We start from the raw sequence: 15418 nt of genomic DNA, 5'->3' as shown, positions 1-15418 counted from the left end.
AGCCTGCCATTTTACCTGCTGATACTGGATTTATCAGCCTCTGCAGCCTGTGAGCCAGTAGCCTGCTGTCTCATCTGCCAGTCTTGGGTTTGTCAACCCCTGCAACTACATAAGTCAGGAGAAGCCCCCAGCCTGATACTGACCCGTGGACTTGAGACTTTCCAGCCTCTACAACTGCATGAGCCACTTCCTTGATATAAATCTGTCTTCTCCCCTCTAGATACGTAGATAGATGGATGTAGATGTAGATACAGCTTCACTGGTTTTGATTCTCTAGAGAATCCAGCCTAAGACATTTGGTACCAAGAATGGCTCTAGATAAACAAAATTGTAAGGATGAGTTTTGAAATTGGCTCCCAAGTTTTAGTCTTAAAGCTGTTGATGAGTCTGTGTCTGGTAGTAAAGAGGGTACTGCTAATCCGTGACATGTGGTGGCAACAGGAATACACAAAATATCACTACAAATAGATCAAGTATTAGTGAAAGAGGAGGCTCTGGATGATCGCATGTTTGATACATTTCCACAATTTTGTCAGAATGAGAAGCATAAGGAAGCTTGTTGGTTGGTACTACTTTGGATAGAAAAAGTAGTGAAAGAAATGGATGAGCTCAGGGCTTCAGAGTCAAAGCTCAAGTGCCATATAAATGACCTCAAAGTTGCCACTTGTCCCCTGAAAGAAACTGACATTTGTTGTAGTAATAGAGCTAATATTGCCAAAAACCAAATGCAGAATCTTATTGTAAGAGTAGCTGAATTACCATGCCAATTGAATTCCCCTCAAATGGTGTCTGAGGTTAAAGTGAGGCATTCGTTGGGAAGAAATGGGATCCTGAAACTTGGGATGGGGATATATGTCAGGAAGTTGGAGACACTGAGCCCCTAAATTCTACTGAATCACTTCTGCCAACAAAACCGTCAGCCCCTACACCCTCATTTAATGAGATTAACCCAGCTGTGTCTGAAGAGCCTTTGTCTGAGATATCACCTGGGCATCATTTTGAGGTAGATGCCTTACAAGACATTGCTGAATGTTCTCAAAACACATCCCGCCACCCATTTTTTGCTTCTAGACCTATAACTAGAGTTAAGTCCCAATGAGCCTCAAAAGATGAAGCACAAAGTGTGACCCAGGAGGAGGTATGCTACACTCCAAAATAACTGCTTCACTTTTCTAATATGCACAAACAGAAACCTGAGGAACCTGTGAGCGGCTATCTAGAATACTTCAGCTGGCCAGGCCAGCAATACACCTTTAATGTCCTTGCTTCTTTGGGAGCAAGGAGGAATGAAGAAAACTAAAGATACAAGGGAAAGATTAGTCCAAAGGACATCTACTATGGCCTCCACCAGACTGAGTCCAGTACAACTAGATGATGTTGTACCACCACTGACAGCTCTAACAGGGATCACAATAGAGAGTCCTGAACAGAGCTGGAGAAAAATGTAGAACAAAATTCTAACTCAAAAAGATTCACACTTTCTGGCCTGACAGAGACTGGAGAAACCCTGAGAGTATGGCCCTTGGACACCCTTTCAGCACAGTAATGAAGTCACTCTTGAGGCTCACCCTTCAGCCAAAGATTGGACAGCCCCATAAAACAAAATGAAACTAAAGGGGCACACTAGTCCAGGGGCAAGGACTAGAAGGCAGGAGGGAACAGGAAGCTGGTAATAGGGAACCCAAGGTTGAGAAGGTAGAGTGTTGACGTGTAGTGGCGTTGTTAACCAGTGCCATAAAAAAACAATATGTGTAGTAACTGCTTAATGAGAAACTAGTTTGTCCTGTAAACCTTCATCTAAAGTACAATTAAAAAAAAAAAAAAGAAAGAAAAAATATTTCAATGGTGAAGATTTTCAGAAACATGCGTAATGGATTGTTTAATTGGAAGTATAACCCGAGGCAAAAAAAAAGAAACCTAGGGAATATGTTTGGGAATGGCTATTAAGGGTGTGGGATAATGGTGCAAGGAACAGAAAATTGGATCAGGCTGAGTTTATTGACATGGGCCCACAAACCATAGATTATTCATTAAATGTTTCAGCTTGAGAGGTTAGCAAAGGATCTTATAGTCTACTTGGTTGAGTTGCTGAAGCATGGATTATTCAGTATCCTACACTAAATCAAGTTGAAGTACCAGACCTGCTTTGGAATACTGTAGACCCACACATGGAGTGCCTAACGGACACACTTTTCACCACAATGGTGAGGAACAAATTTGTGAAGGGAGCCCCAGCATTCTTAAAGACCGATGTGATTGCTGTTTTATGTAAGTCAGATTTCACAGTGGGAGCTGTTCTAACTGAATTAAAACACCTAACTACAATGGGGCTGATTGGACCACATGGAGATAGGAGCCAAAGTGGTGGCACTCACTTGACAAAGACCAGGTGGGCATGGATACTGTATTAGACAGTGGAGTCAAAGCAATAATCAGAATAGTCTGACTTGTATAGACTTAAATGATGTTGGCTACTCAGTCTTGGTGTCCCTAGGAGTGAAATAGATGGGAAATCTACTAAATATTTACTTGACCTGTACAAGAGGGAGAATTCTAAGTCAAGTGAATAGCAGTTTAACTTGAATTGCCACAATAGAGATAGTCACGGCCCCTCAATCAGTTCCAAGACTTGAGGGAGCTTGTAGACCCATGACCCCTTGAATGAAGGGAAAGCCAAGTCCCGTTGTGGAAGGATCCCACTACACTGCCAAAAATTTATACTGTTAATCTTTCTCCCAGCTTTTCCTAAAGGGATCTATGGCCTTTTACTAGAGTAATTGTTGATTGGGGTGAAGGAAATAATCAGAATTTTGGGGGATTACAGAATACTGGCTCTGAATGGATACTAACTCCAGGAGACCTAAAATGTCACTGTGGCCAACCAGTCAGAGTGGAGGCATAGGGTGATCAGGTTATTAATGGAGTGTTAGCTCATGTCCATCTCACAGTGGATCCCAGAATCCATCCTGTAGACATTTCCCCAGTTCCAGAATGCATAATTGGAATAGACATACTCAGCAACTGGCAGAACCCACACATTGGATCTCTGACATATAGAGTAAGGGCTATTATGGTAAGAAAGGCAAAGTGGAAGCCATTAGAACTACCCCTCCCTAGGAAAATAGTAAATCAAAAGCAAAACCGCATACCTGGAGAAATTTTACAGATTACTGCCACCATCAAGGACTTGAAGTATCACCTATTTGGCCTGTGCAAAAATCAGATGAATCTTGAATAATTATAGTGGATAATAGAAAATTTAACCAGTGGTAACTACAATTGCAGCTGCTGTTCCAGATGTGGTTTCATTGCTTGAGCAAATTAATATAGATTCCTGGACTCAACAGCACTGGGGTTTTTTTATCTCATATGTAGCTATTGATCTGGCTAATGCCTTTTTCTCCATACCTATTTTGAAGGACCAACAGAAGTAGTTCGCCTTCAGCCGACCAAGCCAGCAATACACCTTCAGTGTCCTACCTCAAGGATATATCAGTTCTCCAGCCCTGGACCTTGACTGTTTGTTGGCCATTTTGAATCAGGCAATCATATGGTCTACTATGCCAGGAATGACAAGATGAAAAGGAATGGCATTGCAATTAATCATCAAAAAAAACTTCTCAAGATCCATCCTGAAGTACAACGCTGTCAGTGATAGGATAATATCCATACGCCTGCAAGGAAGACCAGTAAATACAACTATTATTCAAATTTATGCACCAAACACTAAGGCCAAAGATGAAGAAATTTAAGATTTTTACCAACTTCTGCAGTTTGAAATTGATCGCGAACATGCAATCAGGATACGTTGATAATTACTGGTGATTGGTATGCTCAAGTTGGAAACAGGAAGAATCGGTAGTTGGAAAATAGGGCCTTGGTGATAGAAACGATGCTGGAGATCACATGACAGAGTTTTGCAAGATCAACAAATTCTTCATTGCAAATACCTTTTTTCAACAATATAAATGGCAACTATACACATTGACCTCACCAGATGGAATACACAGGAATCAAATCAACTACATTCGTGGAAAGAGGTGATGGAAAAGCTTAATATCATCAGTCAGAACAAGGCCAGGGGCCAACTGCGGAGCAGACCATCAATTGCTCATATGCAAGTTCAAGTCGAAACTGAAGAACATTAGAACAAGTCCACTAGAGCCAAAGTATGGGCTTGAGAATATCCCACCTGAATTTAGAGACCATCTCAAGAATAAATTTGATGAATTGAACACTAATGACTGAAGACCAGACAAGTTGTGGAATGACATCATACATGAAGAAAGCAAAAGGTCATTAAAAAGACAGGAAAGGAAGAAAAGACCAAAATGGATGTCAGAAGACACTCTGAAACTTGCTCTTGTACATTGAATAGCTAAAGCAAGTGGAAGAAATGGTGAAGTAAAAGAGCTGAACAGAAGATTTCAAAGGGTGGCTTGAGAAAAAATAAAGTATTATAATGACATGAGTAAAGAGCTGGAAATAGAAAATCAAAAGGGAAGAACACACTCAACATTTCGCAAGCTGAAAGAACTGAAGAAAAAAATTCAAGCCTTGAGTTGCAATAGTGAAGGATTCTATGGGGAAAATATTAAACAACCAGGAAGCATCAAAAGAAGATGTAAGGAATACACAGAATCATTATACCAAAAAGAATTGGCCGACGTCCAACCATTTCGAGAGGCAGCATATGATCAGGAACCAATGGTACTGAAGGAAGAAGTCCAAGCTGCTCTGAAGGCTTTGTTGAAAAATAAGGCTCCAGGAACTGATGGAATATCAATTGGGATGTTTCAACAAATGGATGCAGCACTGGAAGTGCTCACTCGTTCTATGCCAAGGAATTTGGAAGACAGCTACCTGACCAACCAACTGGAAGACATCTATATTTATGCCTATTCCCAAGAAAGGTGATCCAATCAAATGCAGAAATTATCAAACAATATCATTAATATCACATGCAAGTAAAATTTTGCTGAAGATCATTCAAAAGCGGCTGTAGCAGTGTATTGACAAGGAACTGCCAGAAATTCAGGCCGGATTCAGAAGAGGATGCAGAACCACGGATATCATTGCTGATGTCAGATGGATCTTGGCTGAAAGCAGAGAACACCAGAAAGATGTTTACCTGTGTTTTATTGACTACGCAGAGGCATTCGAGTGTGTGGATCGTAATAAATTATGGATAACATTGTGAAGAATGGGAATTCCAGAGCACTTAATTGTGCTCATGAGGAACCCATACATAGATCAAGAGGCAAAGTTGTTCGGACAGAAGAAGGGGATACTGTGTGGTTTAAAGTCAGAAAAGTTGTATGTCAGGGTTGTATCCTTTCACCATACCTATTCAGTCTGTATGCTGAGCAAATAATCCAAGAAGCTGGACTATATGAAGAAGAACAGGGCATCAGGATTGGTGGAAGACTCATTAACAACCTGCGTTATGCAGATGACACAACCTTGCTTGCTGAAAGTGAAGAGGACTTGAAGCACTTACTAATGAAGATCAAAGACCACATCCTTCAGTATGGATGGCACCTCAACATAAAGAAAACAAAAATCCTCACAACTGGACCAGTGAGCAACATCATGATAAGCAGAGAAAAGACTGAAGTTGTCAAGGACTTCATTTTACTTGGATTCACAATCAACACCCATGGACGCAGCAGTTGAGAAATCAAAAGATGCATTGCATTGGGCAAATCTGCTCCAAAAGACCTCTTTAAAGTGTTGAAAAGCAAAGATGCCACCTTGAAGTCTAAGGTGCACCTGACCCAAGCCGTGATATTTTCAATCGCATAATATGCATGCGAAAGCTGGACAATGACTAAGGAACACAGAAGAAGAATTAATGCCTTTTAATTGTAGTGTTGGTGAAGAATATTGAATATACCATGGACTGCCAAAAGAATGAACAGATTTGTCTTGAAAGAAGTACAACCAGAATTCCTCATGATTAGTTGACCAGAATGCTCCTTAGAAGCAGGGATGGCAAGACTACTTCTTACATACTTCAGACACGTTGTCAGGAGGGATCAGTCCCTGGAGAAGGGCATCATGCTTGGTAAACTAAAGGGTCAATGAAAAAGAGGAAGACCCTAAATGAGATGGCTGCAACAATGGGCTCAAGCATAACAATTGTGGGCATGGCACAAGACCTGGCAGTGTTTCGTTCTGTTGTACATAAGGTTGCTATGAGTCAGAACTGACTCAACGGCACCTAACAACAACAACAACAGGGACCTTAATCGTTTTTCCCTTCCAGAAGATGTCACATTGGGCCATTACATTGATGACATTTTGCTGATTGGACCTAGTAAGGAAGAAATGTCAATGACTCTAGACTTGTTGTAAAACATTTGTGTGCTAGCAGGTGGGAAATTAATCCCACAAAAATTCAGGGGCCTTCTACCTCAGTGAAATTTCTATAGGTCCAGTGGTGTGGGGCATGTCGAGAAATTCCTTCTAAAGTCAAGGGTAAGTTATTGAATCTGGCCCCTCTCACAACTATAAAGGAGGCACAATGCCTGATGGGCCTTTTTGGATTTTGGAGGTAACATATCCCTCATTTAGGAGTGTTATACTAGCCTATTTATCAAGTGACTCAAAAAGCTGCTAGTTTTGAGTAGGGCCCAGAATAAGACAAAGCTCTGCAACAGATCAGGCTCTTGTGCAAGCTCCCTTGACACTTGGGCCATATGATCCAGCTGATCCAGTAGTGCTTGAATTGTCAGTGGCAGATTGAGATTCTGTATGGGGGCTTTGCAGGCCCCTATTGGTGAATCATAGCTCAGACCCTTTGGATTTTGGAGCAAAGCCCTTCCATCTTCTTCAGATAAGTACTCTCCTGTTGAGAAACAGCTTTTTGCTTGTTACTGGGCCTTGGTAGATACTGAACACTTAACCATGGGCCACCAAGTGACCGTGTGGCCTGCACTGCCCATCGTGAGCTGGGTGTTGTCTGACCCGCAGAGCCATAAAGTCAAGATGTACATAGCAGCATTCTGTTATTAAAGGAAAGTGGTACATACAAGATCAGGCTTGAGCAGGACCTGAAGGCACAAGTCAGTTGCATGAGGAAGTGGCCCAAATGCTCATGGTCTCCACTCCTGTCACATTACCTGCCCTCTCCCAGTCTGCACCTATGGCCTTATGGGGAATTCCTCATGATTAGTTGACCAAAGAAGAGAAAACTCTGGTTTACAGATGGTTCTGCATGGTATGAAGGCACCACTCAAAAGTGGATGACAGCAGCCCTACAGCCCCTTGCTGAGACCTCCCTTAAGGACAGTGATGACTGGAGAGTTCCTCCCAATGGGCAGAACTTTGAGCACTGAACCTGGTTGTTCACTTTCCTTGGAAGGAGAAATGGCCAGATGTGCGACGGTATACTGATTCATGAGCTGTGGCCAATGGTTTGGCTGGATGGTCAGGGACTTAGAAAGAACATGATTGGAAAATTTGTGACAAAGAGGTATAGGAGAGAGGTATGTGGATAGACCTGTCTGAAAGGGCCAACAAAAGGAAGAGATTTATGTCTCGTGTGAATACTTACCAAAGGGTGACCTTGGCCTAGGAGGGTTTTCAGAATCACATGGATGGGATGACACTTTCTATGGAAACCTGTCAACTTCTTTCCCCAGCCACACCTTTCATTGCCCAAAGAACTCATGAACAAAGTGGTCATGGTTGCAGGGATGGAGGTTATATATGGGCTCAGGAACATGGACTTCAACTCACCAAGTCAACTTGGCTGCAGCCACTGCTGAGTGCTCAATGTTCCAGCAGCATAGACCACCACTGAGTCCCTGATATGGCATGATTCCTTGAGGTGTTCATCCAGCAACCTGGTGGCAGGTAGATTAAATTGTACTGCTTCCATCATGAAAAAGGCAGCATTTTGTTCTTACTGGAATAGACAGTCTGGATACAGATTGCCTTCTCTGCACACAGTGCTTTTGCCAAAACTACCATCCACAGACTTTTGGAATGCCTAATCCACCATCACGGTATCCCACACAGTATCACCTCGGATCAAGGCACTGACTTCACATTAAATAAATTGTGGCAATGGGCCCATGCTTATGAAATTCACTGGTCTTACCATGTTCCCCATCATCCTGAAGCAGCTGGCTTGATGGAATGATGGAATGGCCTTCTAAAGACACAATTACAGTGTCAGCTAGGTGGCAATACCTTGCAGGGTTGGGGCAGTGTTCTTCAGGAGGCTATATATGCTCAAAACCAGCATCCATTATATGGTGCAGTTTCTCCCATAGCCAGGATTCATAGGTCCAGGAATCAATGGATGGAAATGGAATGATACCACTCATTATTACTCTTAGTGATCCACTCATAAAAGTTTTGCTTCCTTTCCCACAACCCTATGCTCTATGGGTCTAGAGGTCTTAGTTCCAAAAGGAGGAATGCTCCCACCTGGAGACACATCACTGATACCATTAAACTGGACATTAAGAGTGCCACCCAGCCACTTTGACTCCTTATACCTCTGGATCAATAGGCAAAGAAAGGAGTTAACATATTGGCTGGTGTGATTGATCTGATTACCAAGAGGAAATAGGATTGATATTACATAATAGAGGTAAGGAAGAGTATGTCTGGAATGCAGGAGATCTCTTAGGGCATCTCTTAGTACTATCATGTCCTGTGATTAAAGTCAATGGAAGACTACAGCAACCTAATTCCAACATGACTGCTAATGGCCAAGACCCTTCAGGAGTGATGGTTTGGGTCACCCCACCAGGCAAAAGACCACCACCAGCTGAGGTGCTTGCTGAGGGTAATGGAAATACAGAATGGCTGGTGGAGGAAGGTAGTTCCAAATGCCAGCTCTGACCACGTGACCAGTTGTAGAAACAAGGACTGTAATTGTTATGAGTATTTTCTCCTTGTATGTGTGCATCAAACATTTTTGTTTTCTTCACTTAAAAAATACGAGATGTAAATAGGGGTAGTACATTTTTGGTTGTACGCATGTTAGTTATATTGTGTTATGTGCAAGTATGACTTTATAATTGTCTTTGGAGATTATGTATGGTTTAAGGAGATGTGTAAGGTGCCAGATTGACAAGGGGTGGACTGTATTGGTTAAGGTTGTGTGTTAACTTGGCAGGGCCATGATTCTAAGTGGTTTGGCAGTTACGATGTAGTTTGGTAGTTATTTAATGATGAGATCTCATATAATGTAATCTCCATGATGAGATCTGCTAGGAGCAGCAAATCAGTTGAAAGGAATATCCTTGGGAATATAGCCTGCATCCAATTTATATATATATGTAAACCTTAAAAAAAAAAAAAATCATTGCCATCCAGTGGATTCCAACTCTTAGTGACCCTATAGGCAGAGTAGGGCTGCCCCATAGTGTTTCCAAGGATGGGCTGGTGGATTCAAACTGCTGACCTTTTGGTTAGCAGCCAAACGCTTAACCACAGCACTGCCAAGTCTCCATGACACAACCTTGCTTGCTGAAAGTGAAAAGGATTTGAAGAACTCCCTGATGAACATCAAAGAGCCTTCAGTATGGATTACACCTCAACATAAAGAAAACAAAAATCCTCACAACTGGACCAATGAGCAACATTATGATAAACAGAGAAAAGATTGAAGTTGTCAAGGATTTCATTTTACTTGGATCCAGAATCAGCACATGAAAGCAGCAGTCAAGAAATCAAAAGATGCATTGCATTGGGCAAATCTGCTCCAAAAGACCTCTTTAAACTGTTGTAAAGCAAAGATGCCACCTTGAAGACTAAGGTGCACCTGACCCAAGCTATGGTGCTTTCAGTCACCTCATATGCATGTGAAAGATGGACGATGAATATGGAAGACCGAAGAAGAATTGACGCCTTCGAATTGTGGTGTTGGCAAAGAATGCTGAATATACCATGGGCTGCCAAAAGAACGAACAAATCTGTTTTGAATGAAGTATGACCAAAATGCTCCTTAGAAGCAAGGATGGCAAGACTACGTCTCACATATTTTGGATGTGTTATCAGGAGGGATCAGTCCCTGGAAGAGGACATCATGCCTGGTAAAGTACAGGGTCATCGAAAAAAAGGAAGACCCTCAACGAGATGGATTGACATAGTGGCTGTAACAATGGACTTAAGCATAACAATGACTGTGAGAATGGTGCAGCATCGGGTAGTGTTTAATTCTGTTGTGCAGTTGGAATCAACTTCATTGCACCTAACAACAACATATTTCTATATGACTGTCAGTTTGTTTTACAGTGGTGGCTTGCATGTTGCTTTGATGCTGGAAGCTATGCCACCAGTATTTAAAATACCAGCAGGATCAACCATGGTGGACAGGTTTCAGCGAAACTTTCAGAATAAAACAGACTAGGAAGAAAGACCTGTCAGCCTTCTTCTGAAAAAATTGGCCAGTGGAAACCTTATGAATAGCAGTGGAACACTGGTATAGTGCTGGAATTTAAGTCCCTTAGATTGGAAGGGACTTAAAATATAACTGGGGAAGAGCTGCCTCCTCAAAGTAGAGTCGACCTTAATGACATGAATGGAATCAAGCTTTCAAGACCTTCATTTGCTGATGTGGCAGTACTCAAAATGGCACTACTACAAACATCCATTAATAATTGGAATATGGAATGTTTGAACTATGGATCTAGGAAAATGGAAAGTTGTCAGAAATTAAATGGACAACATAAATATCGATATCCTAGGCATTAGTGAGCTGAAATGGACTGGTATTGGCCATTTTGAATCAGATAATCATATGGTCTACTATGCTGGGAATGATAATTTTAAGAGCAGTGGTGTCTCATTCATCGTCAAAAAGAAAATTTCAAGATATATTCTGAAGCACAACGCTGTCAGTAATAGGATAATATCCATATGCCTACAAGGAAGACGAGAGAATATGCCTATTATTCAAATTTACGCACCAACTACTAATGCTAAAGATGAGGAAATTTATTATTTTTACCAACTTCTGCAGTCTGAAATTGATTGAACACGCAATCAGGATGCATCGATAATTATTGGTGATTAGAATGCAAAAGTTGGAAACAAAGAAGGATTGGTAGTTGGAAAACATGGCCTTGGTGATAGAAATGATGCCGGTGATTGCATGATAGAATTTTGTAAGACCAACGGCTTCTCCAGTGCAAATACCTTTATTGCAAATACCTTTTTTCAACAACATAAATGGTAGCTATACATGTGGACCTCACCACATGGAATACACAGGAATCAAATTGACTACATCTGTGGAATGAGACGATGGAGAAGCTCAGTATCATCAGTCAGAACAAGGCTGGGTGCCAGCCGTGGAACAGACCATCAAGTGCTCATATGCAAGTTCAAGCTGAAACTGAAGAACATTAGAACATGTCCATGAGAGCCAAAGGATGACCTCGAGTATATCCCACCTGAATTTAGAGACCATCAGTAATAAATTTGATGTATTAAACACAAATGACCAAAGACCAGACGAGTTGTGGAATGACATCAAGGACTTCATACATGAAGAAAGCAACAGGTCATTGAAAAGACTGGAAGGAAAGAAAGGACCAAAGTGGGTCAGAAGAGACTCTGAAACTTGCTCTTGAACATTGAGTAGACAAACGAACAGAAGAAGCGATGCAGTAAAAAGCTGAATGGAAGATTTCAAAGGGCAGCTCCAGAAGACAAAGTAAAGTATTATAATGACATGTGCAAAGACCTGGAGATAGAAAACCAAAAGGGAAGAACACACTTGACATTTCTCAAGCTGAAAGAACTGAACAAAAAATTCAAGTGTTGAGTTGCAATATTGAAGAATTCTACAATGAAAATATTGGCGCATCAAGAGAAGGTGGAAAGAATAAATTGAGTCACTGTACAAACAGAAATGGATGATGTTCAACCACTTCAACCATTCCAAAATATTCCACCATCATTAACATAAACTCAGTGCCCCTCAAACAAAAACTTACTTTTTCCTCCTCCCTCCCACCCTTGGTAAGCATTAATAATCTTTGTGTATACATATTTGCTTATTTCATATAAGTGAGATCATACAGTATTTGTCCTTTTACAACTGACTTATTTCACTCAGCAGAATATTTTCAAGATTCATCCATAAAGTGGCATGCATTAGGACTTCATTTCTCTTTATGGCTGCATAGTATTCTGTTGTGTATATCTACCATATTTTGTTTATCTGCTCATCTGTTGAGGGACATTTCAGTTTTTTCTGCCTTTTAGCTATTGTGAAAATGCTGTAATGAACATTGGTGTACAGGTTTCTGTTTGCATTCCTGCCTTCACTTCTTCTGGGTATATACCTAGGATAGGTATTGCTCGGTCATATTGACATATGAATGTATTCTATGTTCAACTATTTGAGGAATCTCTAAACTGTCTTCCACAGTTGCTGCATCATTTTACATTCCTGCTAGCAATGGATGAGGGTTCTAATTTCTCCATAATACAACCTTGCCAACACTTGTTTTCTGTTTTGTTTTTTTTTTTAATTTAAACATGGCCATTCTAATGGGGTGAGGTGATATCTCATTGTGGTTTTGATTTGTATCTCCCCAGTGGCTATAGGAAAACCTTGATGGTGTAGTGGTTAAGAGCTACGGCTGCTAACTGAAAAGTCAGCAATTTGGATCCACCAGGCACTCCTTTGAAACCTTATGGGGCAGTTGTAATCTGTCCTTTTGGGTCACTATGAGTTGGAATCGACTTAATGGCAACGGGTTTGTTTTAGTTTTTTAATAGGTGTAGGGAAACCCTGGTGGCATAGTGGTTAAGAGCTACAGCTGCTAACCAGAAGGTCGGCAGTTCAAATCCACCAGGTGCTCCTTGGAAACCCTATGGTGTCGTTCTACTCTGTCCTATAAGATCACTATGAGTTGGAATCAACTCGATGACAACAAGTTTGGTTTTGGTTTGAAACGGCCATAGGGTTGCTATGAGTTGGAATCAACTTGACGGCAATGGATTTAATGACTAACAGGAACCCTGATGGGGCAGTGGTTAAGAGCTTGGCTGCTAACAAAAAGGTCAGCAGTTCGAATCCACCAGCTGCTCCCTGGAAACTATATGGGGCAGCTCTACTCTGATTCGGAGTTGACTGGACAGCAACAGGCTCTTTTTTTTTAAATGGCTAATGATGTTGAGCATCTTTTCATGTGCTTGTTGACTCTTTGAGTATCTTCAAGTCTTCTGCTCTTTTTTTGATTGGGTTGCTTTTTTTTTGCTGTAATCTTTTAGAAATTTTGTATATTTATCTAATATATGGCCCTTATCTGATATATGTTTACTAAAAATTATCCTGCTTCTTAAATGTACCTTTATATCATTAACAGATTGCAGTGTTAACAATGGGGCTAAACCCATTGCCGTTGAGTCGACTCTGACTCATAGGTACTAGATGTAGGTATATTTGTGAGGGACTTTCATTTTTTACCTTTGTGGTACAATGAATTACTTAATATGGCCCTAGTCTATAGTCTTTGTAACTAGCCATAGTCTTTGTAATGCCCACCAAATGAATGGGTGGGACTATGCAAACGAGTTGCTTGTGGCCCTCCCCATGGGATTGGATAGCTTACTAATAGTGTATGGCATCCTCGTGGGGGTGGGACTATGCAAATAGGCATATGGAACCCTTATGAAGGGATTGGTCAGTTTTGCCATGCCGTAGGCCTAAAGGGAGATGCAAAGAGAGACAGAGGGAGAGAGAGGAGCTGTAACACAGAAGTCAGCAAGAGACCACAGTACAGCAGTAGCAAGAGCTACTGCAGTGAGTATTGACGACCCATGGAACTAAGAATTGTAACACTTACTTGAGAAGGCCCTCAGCAGGGCCCAGGGCAGCAAGGCTCCAGCAGGGCCCAAGGAGCAGAGGGTGAGAAGAAGCTGTCCTGATTGAAGAACTGCATCCTGAGTTACTCCTATTACTTCTAAGTTGATCCCGATCCCTATTTTTACCCCATTAATTCCCTAGTAAACCACTTAACTGTAGGTACGGTTGTTGAGTTCTGTGAGATGCTGCAGCAGATTAAGGAACTCAAAGACAGGAGAAAGAGTACTGAGGGAAGGAGGAGTATTTGATGTTAGAGATGATGGAGTGGTGCAGCAGTTTGGAAAAGTTGGACATGTGGAACATCTTTAACCTCTGCCTCATAGGAACCAGCTTTGTGCTGATTCTTATAAAAGCAGTTATTCATTTAATCTTAAGCACTTCTATAGTATTTTATTTTAGTTCTTATCTTTATAATGAAAATAAATTACTTTTGTAATTGGAAAAGCAATAGAGAGCCCATAATATCATGGGCACTTTTCAAGTAATTATATCAACATTAAAAATAGGATTAGTAAATATTATTTTCACTGCCTGCAGGGCTTTCCAACTGAGCAGATGCTTGTACCTTCACTCTTTAACCAGTTTTCTGTGGTTGAACATTTAGGTTGTATGCTTTTTTCTCTTTTGTTGTTATAATCATCTAGGGTGATCTGACCTTGCCTGAGAGCTCAGGGCAGGCTTCCTACAGGAAGGCACAGCCAAGCTCTGAGTGGTGAAGAAGTCCCAGGGTGTTTCTGGTGACTGGACCTTTTGAGAATGTAGTATATTCCAGTGCCAGGTGATTTCCAAACCTGGCCATGTATTAGGATCCACTGGGGGAGCTTTTGCAACAGTGGGAGTCCAGGGAATTAGAACCCTTGCTAGGTTGGAGGTGGAGGTAGAGGATGGCAGGTTACATGAGATTTTGGAGGCTTGAGCCTAGTGAGAACTGCTACTCTATTACATGCGAGGCCCCTGACGCTTGTAGGCACTCAACCCTCACATCAGGCATGAGGATTCCTGGTTTTCTGGCCCATGGGTTGTATTCTATTAGAAACACTGGACTGGGAGTCAGGACCAGGGGACCCAGGCTGGAGTCTGCAGTCTTTGTGACCTCAGTTAAGTCCCTTCCTCTCTCTAGGACTCAGCTTCCTCAACCGTAAAATGAGGGAGTTGAACTAGATCAAGGGCCTCAAACTCATGTGTCTCCAGGGACCAGGAAGTAACTTGGTGAGACGTGTGGGTCGCTGGGGACCATGGGACTGCAGAAGGATCCATGGCGAAGGAGTAGCTGGTGTGCAGCCAATTGTGGGAATGCGGGCCCAGTATTTTTCACAAGAAGCTGGAAATCTGTTTTTAAATGGTTCCAACTAGTCCAAAATTCTTATTAAACATTGCATGGCCAAATGAAACAAGCCAGTGGACCAGAATGAGCCCCAGCCTCCAGTTTATCATCTCTGGAATGGCTGTATTTGGAGGATGCATTGCAAAGGATGAACTTGGGCAGTCAGGGCACAGAAGCGTCTTTCAAATGCTTTGCCCCTGCGGGAGCACTTACTACAGGAGCCTCTGAAATGGGGCCTGGGCCTGAGATAC

This window comes from Elephas maximus, chromosome 22 (genome assembly GCF_024166365.1).
Source record: "Elephas maximus indicus isolate mEleMax1 chromosome 22, mEleMax1 primary haplotype, whole genome shotgun sequence".
NCBI lineage: Eukaryota > Metazoa > Chordata > Mammalia > Proboscidea > Elephantidae > Elephas > Elephas maximus.
This window is presented reverse-complemented; position numbering follows the sequence as displayed.